This window comes from Phascolarctos cinereus, unplaced genomic scaffold (genome assembly GCF_003287225.1).
Source record: "Phascolarctos cinereus isolate Bilbo 61053 unplaced genomic scaffold, phaCin_HiC Scaffold_5;HRSCAF=322, whole genome shotgun sequence".
Taxonomy (NCBI): domain Eukaryota; kingdom Metazoa; phylum Chordata; class Mammalia; order Diprotodontia; family Phascolarctidae; genus Phascolarctos; species Phascolarctos cinereus.
Window position 1 is genome coordinate 381,007,642 of NW_027555958.1, and position 12,654 is coordinate 381,020,295.

At 42.3% G+C, this 12,654-nt stretch overlaps 1 protein-coding gene across 1 annotated transcript in view; it reads right to left on the minus strand.

Annotated features, from left to right (window-relative positions):
• The window catches only part of LGR6 (leucine rich repeat containing G protein-coupled receptor 6), a 162,260-nt gene that overhangs the window by 66,012 nt on the left and 83,594 nt on the right, over nucleotides 1-12,654 (minus strand). The gene's annotated exons all lie outside the window — the stretch shown is intronic.

Below are 12,654 nucleotides of genomic sequence, written 5' to 3' on the forward strand. Positions count from 1 at the left end.
CTGTCACCCACCCATTAGACTGGTTGTTCTCTTAGTAGGGCTAACCGTGTAAGTTTGCGGTTTGATTGAAGATGGTCAAGGCAGGAAGTCCTTCTTACTGTTCAGTCATGTCTGACTCTTCGTGACCCCATTGGGGTTTTCTTGGCAGAGATACTGGAGTGGTTTGCCATTTCCTTCTCCAGCTCATTTTACAGATGAGGAAACTGAGGCAAACAGGATTAAGTGACTTGCCCAGGGACACAAGACTAGTAAGTGTCTGAGGCCACATTTGAACTCAGATCCTCCTGACTCCAGTACCTGTGCTCTATCCACTGTGCCACCTAGCTGCTCTACACACACACACACACACACACACACACACACACACACACAAACAATCTGTCAAGGTGCCTGCAGTTCCACCATTGTTGCTTTTTCCTTTGGATCTGAAGACTTGAAGTCCTCAAGAGTCCCCCATTAAAATGCTAATATTTCGGGGAATCATTTTTAGCTACTTTGATAGATTCTTCCCTCTGGCTTCCATGGCATCATCCCCCTTCCCCCTTACCACCACCACTCCCAATGGGACAAGAATCTTGCCTAGAGATTGGGAGCAGGAGATCAGTCAAGCACAAACTAGTCAATAAGACTGGATGCTCCTTGAGGGCAGGAAATGTAGTCCTCCCTAAGACTTGGAACTCCCTAATGGCAGGATGGAATTTCCTCCTTTTCCTGGCCCTGGTGTAGTAGAAAGTGTGCCAGATTTGTAGTCATATGACTTGGGTTCAAATCCTAAGACTTCCACTTACTACCTGTCTTACTTTGGACAAGGCACTTAATGCCTCTGATGGGGCTGAATGGGATGGCCACTAAGGTTTATTCTAGCTCTAACTTTGTGATTTCTGGCTCTAGCTAAGAGCTCTGCCCACAGAGAACACTCAGTTTACTGAATAACTGAATCACAGGTGTGTCCAGCAGAGGGGAGCTAGGCAAAGGCTTTGGAAGCTGCAGGATTTGCTGAATCCTGTTCAATGAAAGACTTCTATAGTGTTAAAGCAGGAAGGAGTTTATAAGATCAAAGATTTGTAGGATTACAGATCCCAGAGCTGCAAGGAACCTCAGAAGTCATCAAGTCCAAATGTCTCATTTTACAGTCGAAGAAACAGGTTCAGAAAGGTATTGTTCAAGGTCAGAAAGGTCATAAGAGTTTTAATGGATCTCAGAGGTCATCTAGTCCAGGACTTAAACTTTTTCCACTTGCAACCCTGCATTTTGGCAACGTTTGTTGGCATTGAGTGGCATGATGGCAGGAGTAGTGCAAAGTGCACATGCTTTGTGTTCAGAACAAGGCTGCAGTGAAGTTGCGTGACGTAACACGGGCAAAGGATGCCAGAAACACCTCAAATTCCTTACACATTTGATTTTTAATTAATTTTTGGTCTTTGCGCATTCAGAAACCTTTTACTGTTGCCAAATTTTTCATGACCCCACATGGGGTTGCAACCCACAGTTTAAGAAGTGCTGACCTAGTCCAACCCCTTCATTTTACAGATGAGCAAACTGCAGTCCAGAGAGAATAGATGATCACTATACAATGAGTTTGGGATAAAAACTGGAATGTGAACCAAAGACTGTCAATTCCCTTAGGACCAGCTTTCCAGGGTTCCACAGAGGACAAAGCCTTCTCTCTGTGTATCTGTGTGTCTCTATGTCTCGGTTCTCTGGGTCCCTCTCCAAACTAGCACACGCTTCTCTGGCACTGACCTTTAGTTCGTCCAGCTTCTTCAAATGCTCATCCCACTCCAGAGTCAACATCTGGGACCTATTGCTGAAGTCCCAGCTGTGTCTTACCACATCTGGAACCCATCATTAGACTCCTCTCCTGGGAAGGATGTAAAATAAATCATGCAAGGTCCTCATTGCCGGGCTGGAGGACCAGAGCTCAGGGTCTCCTAGACAAACTATTCCATGCTTTCAGAAAGCATGTTATAGGTACTACATTCTGGGCTTCACAAAAAAAAAAGTGGTTTATGTGGCCAGGGATTGAAAGTCCAGTTTCAAGTGTGAGTACAAGTGTGAAAAGCAGATTAGTTAGCTCTTGTAATCCATATTCAAACTGAGAAAAATCTACCTCTTAATGGCCTTGTGGAACAGATCATGTAACTCCTCTGGGCTTTCCTCATTTGTAAGGGAATCAGACTGGATCAGTGGTGTCAGAAATGCAACCTATGGGCCACATGTGGGCAGCAACATTCACCAATGAGGCCAGAACCAGATTAAAATGTCATCAGGAAATATTTAACAAAATAGATGAAAACACAACAAAACATAGATAATGTTAATAGGCAGTTTTCTAAGTCAACATACAGCCCATGGGCATCTTTATGTACAGTTTAGTGGCTCCTGTTTCTATCTGAGTTTGACACTGCTGGCTTCTAAATCTAGTCTTCTGAACTCTACGTGGGACAATGTTTGTTCTGTTCTCATTCCCGTCTTACCTTCCTTCTTTCTTCCTAGAGACAGGAGATGATCTTAAATTGTCAGGGGAAAGTGATTTCATTAGGTATGATTTATGCCACCTAATAAGGTCCTTCCCCTCTCCCTGTCAGCTTTTCAACAGATCAAAGGTGGGATATTAAAATGCAGGCAATTGCAACTAGGTCTCCAGGCTATGCTAATTCACAAACAACCCTTCTCCCCTCCATCTGTCAGAAGAATTAATGTGTGTGCAAAAGCCCAGTGAGGCAGAGAAAGGTCTTCCTTTGTCTACATCAAAGGCCCAATACCTGAACACTCGTCCAAGCTATTTCTTGTGTTTTAATCGGTGGCAATATATAAAAATAATTATCCGCCCTGTGGGAAAAGGCTAAGTATGTGTAGTCTTTATGAGCTTCCCCTTGAGACCCAGATCTGATGATTTGGGAAGGTGGCCAACTGAGTGGGTAATGATCCAGGAATCCTGAGGTGGGGGAAGGGGACTGTAACAGGTCATATTTTCCACCCCCCAGCTTTAAGTGTTTGGGGGAACTGTGGAGAGTTTCTATTTGGATCCCAAATATTGAAAGCATTTCTGGGGTACCCCTACTCACACCAGTCTGACCTGGACTACCACAGCAGCTGGAGTTGGGACTGTGGCTGCTCTGGGCCTGGACTTCTGCCCCTGGCCAAGGATGACTGTGGTTGGAGGAGAAGGAGGCAGTTTGGGGGTTTTCCCAATCCGCCTCTTGGGAGAGAGAATCAAAATGAGGAGGTTTGGGAAATGGGAAGTGACATTCCAATGTCATTAAAATGCCAAGATGTTGGCACTGTGCCCCTTGTCCTAGTAAACATTTTGGTGTTAGGCATCAGGTTGAAAGACGTTACATGTAACTTATTCAATACCTGTCAGGAGCCCTGGAAAAAAAAAAAAAGTCCATGGGAGAGGGTTCAAGGGAAGAGAACAAAGTGGGAGAAGGTGAGGTGAATTTACTATGTCTGAACTGCTATCTCTGACCCACCTTCTCAGCACTAGATGAGACTTCCCAGTCTTGACCTGACTCTTCTCCATCCCAAGTTGCTTCCAGGGGTCCCCAGAATTAACCTGGGCCCTTGGTAAGCTTCAACTTGGTAGGACAGATGCCTTCTTACCTGGACTTTGATGTTAGATTCCCTACTAGCCCTCCCATAGGCCTTTGCTATCTCCTACCTACAAAAAGAGGTGAGACTTTGTTACTTCTATTTTGAATCTGCCCACTCCCCAACCTTCTGGTTTAATAATATACTCCCAAATCAATTCTCAACACCTCAGCTTTGGCATAAAGGCTTACTCTTCCCTGGTAATTCCTCTCCTAAAACCCCTACTATCTCAACAAAGTAATTTTACAGGACTCTCCCATGTTGTTTCCTTCTGGGCCAATATGTGCATCCCCCTCCTTCCTTGACCCTAAATATATGATCTTCACACTCCCACCTTTTTGCCTTTCCTTCAGGTTATTTCCTCCATCATGAGATGCCTTTCTCCTTTCTTTATTCCCAAACCCTGTCCTTCCCCTCTTCCAGAACATACTTAAAACTCCAAAACTCCCTTTTTCCAAAGAGGCTTTCCAAACTACCCCCACTTAGCTCTGACCAGTTTTTCAGTTCTGTAATTAAGACTTGTCAGTCAAATGATTAAGGAATATTGACTGACCTTGTACTATGTGGTCAGCCCTATGCTATGTGCTGTGCGGCTAAAATAGTACTGGAGAAAGGCCAATGGACGAGGAGAGTGGGTGTGAGACTGGCCCCAGAACTTGTCCGAATACTTATGGGGAATGCAGCTACAGAAGCATGTGCTGTGTTCAGAAGGATTGGACTAGATAAAAGGGGCAAGTGGAGTAACACCACATGCCTAGAAGATGCATTCGTTGGAAGATGGTGGACAACATCTGGGTGACAGTCAATGGAGAGAGAAACAGAAGGAATCTCGTGGTGGAAATATACTATGGACCACCAGAATAGAAGGATGCAATGGATGATCATTTCAGGAAATAATAATAGCTAGCATTTACATAGCCCTTTAAGGCTTATATATCTATATAAGGCTTATATATCTATATCTATATCTATATCTATATCTATATCTATATCTATATCTATATCTATATCTATATCTATATCTATATCTATATCTATATACACACACACACACACACACACACACATACATATATGGCTTATATATATGTATGTGTGTGTGTGTGTATACACTTTCTATATATAAGGTGGCCCAAAAGCTTTAGTGTAGTTTTAAGTTTTAATAGTTTAAAATTGTTAAGGCTTTTGAAACACCCTATATCATCTTATTGATCCCCACACAACCAGCGAAGTAGGTGCTATTATTATTATCCCATTTTACAGATGAGGAAATTGAGACTGAGGTCGGTTAAGTGACTCACTCAAGATAACACACAGGCTGGATTCAGCTTGTACTGGCTTAGGAAAACCAGTTGTTAAATTTTCCTTGTGAGCAATCAGCAAATGCTACAAACCAGGGTTAAATTTATTGTTTTGTTGATTGACTTAAGCAAGTGATGGAGAAAATGTTAATAATGAATATTAAGCCTAAAGTATGTCAGGCATACAAGTATGTGTATTTGGGGCTTCTTCCTTCCTTCGTTCCTTTCTTCCTTTCTCCCTCCCTCTCTCTGTCTCTCTGTCTCTCTCTCTCTCTTTCATCTCTCTGTGTCTCTGTCTGTTTCTCTCTCTTTCTCTCTTTCTTTTTCTTTCTTTTCCAGAGAGACAGTTGTTAATCATTTTTCATTGTCAATCACTTACAGCTAGCTAGTAAGTGTTCAAAGCAGGATTTGAACTCAGGTCTTCCTGATTCCAGGTCTTCCTTCCACACATGAAGATCTTATATAGTGATGGCAGACATCTCCTGAACTATTCAGACATCTCCTGAAGCCTTCTCTGCTCCAAGTAGAGCAGCAGATAAATTCCTGACTTACTTTAATGATCATTTTATTCTTTAAAATATGGAGGCAGCAGCAAGAGGAACTGGTATTCTGGACCTGATTCTGTGACAATGCTCCCCAATAAGAAAGAAACATTTATCAAAAATATAAGGGAGAGGGATGTTGAGAGGAAGCGATAGCTCCAGCTTTGAGTTAAGTGATAGATAAAGAGGGCACAGCTAAGCCCGCCCATCCAAAATTTGAGGAGAGTTGATGTCTGAAAGTTCAGAGAGAGAAGAGGCAGGGTCCCATGGCCTAAAACTCTTCAGATGAGGTTACACTAAGAATTTCAAAATGCTGATGGCACAAGCACCAATAATTGTGAAGAAAGTGAATAGGGGCATTATGTCAAAGAGACTGATCTGGAACTACAGAGAACTCACCAACGAGCCCAGAGGTTTCAAATGCGCATGCAGAGTGTAGAAGGAAGAGTGGATGAATGAGCAGCCACAGCCTTATACGAACAGAGCCAAGAGCCTGAAAACTCAGAATACATTGTGGTTGATGTTGTAAAGTGAATGATTCTCCCCCTTTTTCACGTGAGAAAAATGAGGATTCCAGAAACCAAGAGATTTGCTCAAGGTCACACCGATTGTAACCCAGATCTAGAAACAAAGTCATCCGACGCTAAGACCTTTGTTTTCCCCACTATAACTGCTGTTTCCCTACCAATGTGGCCTACATATCCATTGCCACTTAAATCCTATAAACTACAATACAGGTGCTACAAAAAGGGTAGCTAGGTGGTGCAGTGGATAGAGCACTGAGACAGGAGTCAGGGAGACCTCAGTTCAAATCTGGCCTCAGACACTTTCTAGCTGTGTGACCCTGGGCAAGTCACTTAACCCTCTTAACCATCTTTGCTTCAATTTCCTCATCTGTAAAATGAGCTGGAGAAGGGAATGACAAAACACTCTAGTATCTTTGCCAAGAAAACACCAAATAGGGTCATGAAGAGTTGGACACAACTGAAAACAACTGAACAACAAATACAAAAAGGGCAGCTTTTGTTGAAGCTGTGTTGGGGAAAAGAGAAAGATCAAATAAAGGATTGAAACACCCTGTGTTGATGGAGCCATGATAACAGACGACAGAGAGAAGATAGAGCTACTCAACATTTTTTTCGGCTTTTTTTTTTCTAATGAGAAAGATCTTTGCCCTGGCAAAGACAGAACAAAATGAGTAACTGGGAGTGAAAAATGAAGGTAAGTGAGGAGATGATCAAAAGGCACCTAGCTTCCCTCAATGAGGCTCCTTAACTACAACTTACAGTTCCTGAAAGGATTTGTGGTTAGGATTATTTAACCACTGTCTTTGATCTTTGAAAAATCTGGGCAATGTGTCATTGGCCTGAAGATAGGAAAATGTCCCAATTTTCCAAAAATGTAAGACAATAGAATTCTTCAGGCTATAGGCCAATGAGATTGATTTTTATTCCTTGCAAAATTTTAGAAAGTGTTATTAAAGAGATGGCTAATGAGTGCTTAGAACGGAAAGCAGTGATCACTAAGAGCCACTACGGGTTTATCAAGAAATGAGGTTGACCTCATTTCCTTTTTTTGTTAGGATTACCAGACTGCTAGATCACCAGGATGAAATAAATACAGTATAGTTAAATTTTGCCAAGACTTTGTAAAAGCCTCTCATCATATTATTGTGGACATTTTAAAAACATGTAAGCTAGATGACAAAGGTAACTGGGTGACATAGTGAAGAGAGCATGTGGCTTGGAAATGGGAAAGACCTGAGTTCAAATCCTGTCTTGGATACTTACTAATTGTATGATGCTGGCCAAATCACTTAACCTCTCAGACTCAGATTCCTTATGTGTAGAATAAGGATAAAAGGCAGCTAGGTGGTACAGTAGAGAGAGCATTGGGCTTGGAGTAAAGGAAGACATCTTCATGAGTTCAAATCCTGCCTCAGACACTTATTAGCTACGTGACCTGGCAAGAGTGACTACTTAACCCTGTTTGCCTCAGTTTCCTCATCTGCAAAAATGAGCTGGAGAAGGAAATGGCAAAACACTCCAGTATCTTTGCCAGGAAAACCCCAAAAGAGTCAGGCACAATTGAAAAATTACTCAATAACAAAAACTTCATAGAGTTGTTGTCAGGACTAAATGAGATAATATGTACATAATTGTTAGCTATTATTAATACAGTTTGGTAGATTTGGAATTAGTTGAAAGCTTGGACCCGAAGAGAAATGACTACTGGATTAACATTAACTTGGAGACTTACCTCTAATAAAATCCCAGGAATATGCAATCAACCATGTTCTGCTCAACATTTTTATCAATTACTTGGATCTAATAGTATGCTTACCAGATCAGAAGGTGACACAAAGCTGGGAGAGAGAGCTAATGCATTGGATTACATAGACAGGATCCAAAAGGATCTTGAAAGGCTAGGATGATGAGCTAATTCTAATATGATGAAGTTTAGTCAAGATGAATATAAAATCTTATACTTATAAAATCTTATACTAAGGCTCAAAAAACCAACTTTACAATGAGAGGATATAGTAAGGCAGTAGCTTGTGGATTGCAAGCTCAATATAAGAAGGAATGTGGCATGTCAGCCAAAGGCTAATTAAATCTTAGGCTGCATTAAGAGTCATCATGTCCAAAAGTAGGGAGGTGATGGTCCCATTATGCTCTGCCCATATCTGGAGTTTTCAGTGTCACATTTCGGGAAAGACATTTTGAAGCTGAGCAGATACAGAGTGACCAGGCTGGTAAGGAAACTTAAACCCATGACATAGCAGAATCTTTGAAAGAATTGGACATTTTTGACCTGAAGAAATGAATATTTAGAGTTAGTAAGTGATGATAGCTGTCTTTAGACATCTCAAAGGAATTAGATAAGGGATAAGGGATTAGATTTGTACTTCTCAGCCCAAGAAGGCAATGCTGGGAGCAACAGGTGGAAATTTCAAGGAAGCAAATTTTTACTTGATTGAAGGAAAATTTTCCTAACAAGCAGAGTTCTCCCCAAAACTCAGGATGGATAGTGGCTTTCCACCACTGCCGGTGGCCCAGTGGATAGAGCATGGCGCTTAGAATCAGGAAGACTCACTTTCATGAGTTCAAATCTAGTCTCAGACACTTACTAGCTGTGTGACCCTGGACAAGTCAATTAACCCTGTTTGCCTCAGTTTCCTCATCTGTAAACTAAACTGGAGAAGGAAATGGCAAACCACTCCAACTCTCTGCCAAGAAAACCCCAAATGGGGTCATGAAGAGTCAGACACAACTGAAATGACTGAACAACAACAAAAGTCACTGGAGTCCTTTGAGTAGAGATTGGATGACTGTTTCTGAGAGATGTTCAGTTACGTGTAAGACTAACTGACCTCCAGGGACCCTTTCAGCTTTGAGATTCTGTGATTTTGTGAGTCAGAAAATAGGGATTAGGGGATCTATACTGATAGCCAAGGCCAAGTCCAGTGCTGAAAAGGCTTCATGAACCCAAAAGGCTGGGTGATTTCATGGGGAGGACAAAGGTCTCTTCCTGCTACTAGGGATAGGGGAGGGAGGGAGGGAGAGGGACACAGGATGTGCCTTTGGGGAACACAAGCTAAAGCCCCACAGTGAGGGACAAGTTCTCACCCTTCAACTTGGAAAACAGAAAACAGCCAAAAGATCCTAGGTCCACTTCTCAGGCAGCATAAAGAATTGGGGGGACCCTTCCCTTTAGTGGAATCTGTCTTTTTTTCATGACAGAGTCAACTAGAGTCAACTCTCCATTCCCAGTACTGAGTTAGGAGCAGAAATAATCAAACCCTATTGGAGATAATAATTCAAATTATAATAAATAGACAGACTTTATGTAGAGCTTCAACATTTGCAAAGAGCTTTATTTATTATTTCATTTGATCCTCATAATAAACTTATGAGGTATGTCTGTTATTATTATTCCCATTTTACAGATGAGGAAATTGAAGCTAAGAGCAGTTGTGACTTGCCCAGGATGACGCAGTTTGTAAGTATCTAAGACAGGATTTGAACTCAGGTATTCCTGACTTCAATGTCATCTGGCTGCCCAATACAACTAAATCAAATAAAGTAATAGAATATTAATACTAAATTGGTACATTAAAATGTTGATAATAAAATATCAATAAAATAAACAAACATAATTTCCCTTTTTGGTTCTTGATTGTATTACATGGATTTGGGGATTTTATCTTTTTGTTTGTTTATCCAATAGCAAATTCACCTTCCTCCTTACATTTTACTGGGGCAGCTGCATAAATCAGTGCAGTCTTTAAATACACACTGACTACATGATGGAAAGAACACCAGCCCTGCGACCTCCGTTTAAAACTCACCGATGATATTTACTGCTTACATGCCTCTGAGCAAGTGTTTTAATGTCTCCCTGCCTCAGTTTCCTTATCTTCCTTATCTAGTCTGACAGGATCAGACTAGATGGCCCCTCAGGTCCCTATCAGCTCTCAATCTATTTCTCTCTATGTGTTGCATGCACCAAGGACACATACATGCGCATCCCTTCAATAAGCAAACATGCCAATTCCCTCAGTGTCTCCGGGCTTCCACTACCCATTGCAGATGAGAGTACGAATGTCTCTTTTCTCCTCCCTTCCTATCGCTGCCCACTCCAGTGTGTAGGTACTGTTCAGGCCCCTTCTTAGCTTCCACAGACCAGGTGGCAAGTCTCCTAGGGCTGAGTGCCCTTCAGAGCCTTCTCCACCCTGAATGGCTCCAGGTGGTTCAATTGCAAACAAGCCGCAGAAGCGGATAAGCCCAGATGTTTGGCTGTCTAGAGGATCCCGAAATAGCCCTCAGTGGGAGGACCCTAAACACAAGGTGAGCTTCTCTGGGAGAGGCAGAGCATATAGATGGGGGAGGGGAGAGGGAGGAAGGAAGGAAGGCAATGCTTGAGAACTAAAGCGTTTGGTGGCTATGCCCTGGTTTTTTGCCCTAATTCCTTTCTGAAGATGCCTTTGAAAGTCCCCAGAGAGCATATCAAGTGACCAAATTCCACAATCTGCTGAGCGCCTAAGGTCTTCCCCTGCCTCTGTATGAGCCTGACCCTTACCCAAATCAGACAGATAAAGGAATCTTTTCCTTCTCTTTAGTGTCTATGAAGGAGAGGGATAGTGGCTCAGCCCCTCCCCAACCCCAGTTACTCTTAGGGAGCAGGCTTTGATGTTAGAGTCCAGAGATGGAGCCTCAGAGGGACAGGGGATACAGGATATCTTGCCAATTCCTCCTTCAAAACAATATTTGAAGATTAGCCAACCCAAAATGTTTTTAAAGGAGATCTCCCTTTGGGGGTGCTCTGGACTGGAAGTCAGGAAACCTGGGTTCTTTTTCCAGCTATTTCCACCAATTAGCTGTGCACCTTATTCTATTTCCTTCCTTTCTCTAGACTCCAGTTTTCTTGTCTGTAAAATAAGGGAGTTGGATTAAGCCATTTCCAAGGTCCCTTCTAGCCCTAACCTTCATGGGCCCAATGGTCCCTAGAGAGTAGCCATCAGCCAGCCAGGCTCCAGCTGTCCCTTAAGAGCCTGAGGTCGAACCTGCTCCTTGCCCAGGCCTGTAGGACCATTCTATACTTCAGTGAATGTGCTGGCAGCAACTGGTGCTCTCAACTGGTGGAAAATTACTTGTAGACATGAAAAAAAAAATCCGCCTCCACTCTTTCAGACCTGGCTTTCCTTTCCTTGAGACTGGCAGAGGAGCTGGAAATGACGTGAAGGAAGGTGAGGGGGGCTCTGCTTATGCCCGCTGGGGAGGTCTTGGCAAAGCCATTTTCTTTTATGCACACATGCTACCTTTACTTTCCTCCTTCTCTCTCTCTATCAGGTCCCTCCCCTTCCCTTTCTATCTTCTCTCCTCTCCATTCTTTTCCTTTCAATGGCTTTGAAGCTAAGGAATCTTAGGTGTTTTGATTTTCCCTTAGAAAAAGTCAGAAATACGGGGCAGCTAGGTGGTGCTGTGGATAGAGCTCCAGCCTTGGAGTCAGGAGGACCTGCGTTGAAATCTGACCTCAGGTACTTGACGCTAGCTGTGTGACCTTGGACAAGTCACTTAATCCCACTGCCTAGCCAAAAAGAAAAAAAAAGCAAGAAAAAAGTCAGAGATGCCTTGGACTAAGGTTATCTCATTCATTCCCTTACCTCATCTAAACCATCCCAGACAAGTGGAGGTTTCCTCAAAGAAGATTATCTGTCCTGGCTCCGACGCTCAAATGGTTTGTGACACTGAGCAAATCATTTTATGTTTCCTCAACTGTAAACTGGGCATAACAATATTTGCATTATAAGTAAGATCTTTTATGCCCCTTCCCCTCTTTTTAATCAGCCCTTTATCATTTGTATAATGAATCAATAAACATTTATTAAGCACCTACTATGTGCCAAGCCCTGGATAAGTATGCGTAGTGATTTCTAAGGGTGAGTGATCAAAATTGTCTCTAATATGTGCATGGAATTATCTTTTTATCATACAAATTAGAAAAAAAGTAGTTAAAATATTGTCTTGGGACCTTAGGACAATCTCTCAAGAACAGATTAGATAATATGGCTCAGTTTTACAGGGCTGTTATGAGGAAAGAGCTTTGTAAATCTCAAAGTGCTATAGAAATGTGAAAAGCCAAATGGATCTATATTTACTCACCCCTGAACTTTGTATTTAATCTCCCACCTCCATGCTTTTGCACAGGCTGTTTATCTCCTGTGTCTGGAACACATTCCCTCCTCGCCTCCAGTTCTCAGATTTATTTCTCCCCTTAAGGTTATAGACACACAATGTTCAATTTGCCTACTTTTAAAAATCTCAAATGAGAAATATAAAACTTAATTCAGTAAATACTAAAAATAATAAAAGGCCACTTAGTGCAACCCCCTCACTTTACAGATGAGGAAACTGAGGTTCAGAAAATTGAAGCAACTTGTCCTAGGGCATACAGGTAGAAAACGTCAGGTCTTACATGTGGTATTCCCTCAGTAAAATGTAGTCGCGTTGAGGGCAGGTGTTTTCCCCCACTTTGCCTCTGTATTCCTAATACCTGTCTCAGTATAGGGGCTTAATAAATGCTTGTTGGATAGGAAAGAATTGGAATTAAAGTATTGCCATAGGAGTGAGCCTCTTTCCAATGGAGATCACCTGTTCTAGTCCTTCCCCACATCAACACATCAGATCTACCAAGGTCCCTCCGGCTGCAACAGA